Genomic DNA, 3160 nt, shown 5'->3' with positions numbered 1-3160 from the left:
GAAGTAGTGAAAAATAGTGTACTGTAGTTTGATTAATTATCAAAACATTTGTATGAAATCCTTTTCCCAATACGTAATTGTATTGTACTAGTAGTGTAAAGAGATTTAATATTAACATAAAATCTCTTAAGTAGTGTTAATCCCGTGCACCTTGTTTATACTATTGTGAGTTTCATATAACAATACTAATATGACCTAGTGGCCTCTATGACGTTCTTCAGGTGTCGATATTTATGACATTTGTCACACCACCAGGCATGCTTGCCTAACTGTAGCTAGCAGCTTGGGTGTGGGATTGTCAGTCTCGTATTGATCTATACACAAATCTCACGCTCTCCATTTGGGAGACTCTGGTTATAATTTATAGGACTTGAACCTGTACCCTGGTGGGTACCCGAAGTAGTGTCTCACAACCCTGTATTAACTGGTTCTACGTATAGTGTTATAGTGTTCTCTTGTATTAGTAATCATTTGTATTATCATGTAGTAGTGGACTTAGTAATATAAAATAATTATATTTAAATAATTATTTTAGTAGTGTGTACTTGTAGTAGTGATCTAGAGTAGTATTCCATAAACTATACCTATTATAGTTTAAATGTAAGTTCTGTATGCATTGAAAGTTCTTGTAGCTAAACAGTTTGTATAACACTATGAAACGATGAGATAGGTACCCTTTTGTTCGACATGTTACAAAAGGGTTAAAGATATATTAAATAAAGTTGTATTCATATGTGTACAAGACATATCAATAAAAACATGTACTTTGAAATAAATGTATAAAACATTTAAAGTAGTTTGAAACACTTTTTTAAAATAATTTAAATTAGTTGAAACGACTTGATGTACTTTAAAACCGTTTGAAATATTTTGTATGTTAACACAAAATTAATATGTTTTACTTGTATTCCCCACCTAAAAAAGTTTAAAAATAGTGAAAATGTGGTGGTATGAACTCACCTTAAATGTGCGTTAACTGGAAGCAACGAGTTGTAGAGACGATCCCCGGGTAAGTGTATGTGCTAATAACGTAACCCTAACATAATTGTATTCGTCGTCGTAATTAAATTAATAATAATATTATTTTAAATAATGTATTAAATAATAATTTAATTATAAGGAAGACTTACAATTAAATTGGAAATTAATTGGAAATGTTTGGAAATCTGGAAATGGAGTTTTTGGATGGCAAAATGGGGTTTACGGTTGAAGCAAATTGTGTTCACGGTTGGATCTTGAAGATTATGAAGATTTGAAGATTTGTTTGAAGATTTGAATGAGGGTATGAATGTTCTTGGTGAATTGGTTAAAGATTTGAAGGTTTTGGGTGTAAACACTTGAAGATTGAAAGAAAATGGAGTTGTTCACAAATGAAGATTGAGAGCAAATATGGGAGTGTTCAAGGTTGATAAATGAGAAATGAATTGATTCAACGTGTAAACACATATAGGTGGTGTTTACGGTTGAATAGGCATTGGGCCTTGGGTGTTTACGGTCCATTAGTGGATTTTATTTGGGTTTTCGTCTCAATAAAAGGGTGTTTTTGGATTTGTCCAACCGTAAACTCTTTTGTGAATTAAAATCTCAACCGTGAACACCTTGGATATTATCACTAAATCTGAAAAATACTTGTTTGAAATGATCTTGGACCGTGAACATATTGGCTTATCCCTTCTAGGCCGTAAACACTATAGGTCCTAGGTTGTTTGGCCGTAAACTCCTCCATTCTAAAATGTCTTGGCCGTGAACCCTTCCATTCTAGAATGCCTTGGTTGTGAACACACCTATGGTACGTTATTTAAGTTTTAAACCACGATCTTTTGCCCAAAGTTGGATTATACCTTCCTAATTTAGTTAAGGTTTCCTTGTATACTTCTTTGCTAGCTCTAATTGTTGGATTAGTTTCTAAGCCTGTAACTATATTTGGTAAGTATTTGACCCAGTTGTGCATGGTCCTTTTGGGTTGCCTTCACCAAAGCAACATGATAGGATGATTTATGAATAAAGAGGTTATTATTATTTATTAATATGTTATATGAATATTATACCAAAGGAGAAATCATATAGTTTAATTAATATTAGAAAAGAATTAATTAAGAATTAATTATATGGCTAAAAGAGATTAATTAAATAAAAAGGACTGGACTGTCAATTGTATGATAGTTGATTTGGGCGGAGAATCATTTATGATTAAGGGGTGGACGAAATTGAAGGTGGGAACCCATCTAAATTTTGTCCAAGGGCCTTATTCTGGAAGGTTCTCTGGACTGCTTAAGGACTAAGCTATCTAATTAGGGTTTTGACTGAAACCCTAGCAGCACAAGTATAAATAGACCTCTTAGGCTTCAGAAATCATCTACCCCTTCTTCCAAGAGTCCAAGACCCGAATTTCATAGCCTCCAACCTCTCTCCAAGACCATACTCTTGCTTGTGGTGTTTGTAGGCCATTAGAGGAGTGACATTTGTGACTCTAAGCTCCAAGGACAAGAAGATTCAAGCTTTTAACAAGAGGTAATCATCTAGATCTGTTTTGTTATGTTAATTTTGATTATATACACTAGATCTACGATATGCAAGTCTTGGATGAATAGCATGTACAATAGAGAAGCCTAGATCCAAGCATTAGGGTTTGCATGAGCACATAGGATGTTTTTTTGTGTAAAACCCATCACTAATAACAATCCCTAGGGTTATAGAAGACACCATGCAATCAAGATTTCAATGCGGTTTACACTTGCACTCGGTTAGGGTTTAGACCATGCTAGGTCTAAAATTTGGAGTTGTGACAGAAACCTAAAAACTGGCGAATCTCTGTTGGGGTTCGTAGGGTCGCCCAGTTTTTGATAGCTTTGATCTTAAAGGGATCAAAATCTATCCCTTTTTCACTGAATACATTACCCAAGAAATCTACCTTTCTGATCCAGAATTCACACTTTGAGAACATTGCATACAATTTCTCTGCCCTTAAGGTTTCCAAGACTTGTCGTAGGTGTTGGATGTGTTCTTCCTTACTTTGAGAATAGACTAGTATATCGTCAATGTAAACTCTAACGAACTTGCATAAGTAAGGTCGACACACTCGGTTCATCTGGTCCATGAACACTACAGGTGCGTTTATGAAACCAAAGGGCATCACTATAAATTCATAGTGACCGTAGCG

Source organism: Lactuca saligna, chromosome 1, assembly GCF_052625555.1.
Source record: "Lactuca saligna cultivar CGN05327 chromosome 1, ASM5262555v1, whole genome shotgun sequence".
Taxonomy (NCBI): domain Eukaryota; kingdom Viridiplantae; phylum Streptophyta; class Magnoliopsida; order Asterales; family Asteraceae; genus Lactuca; species Lactuca saligna.
This window is presented reverse-complemented; position numbering follows the sequence as displayed.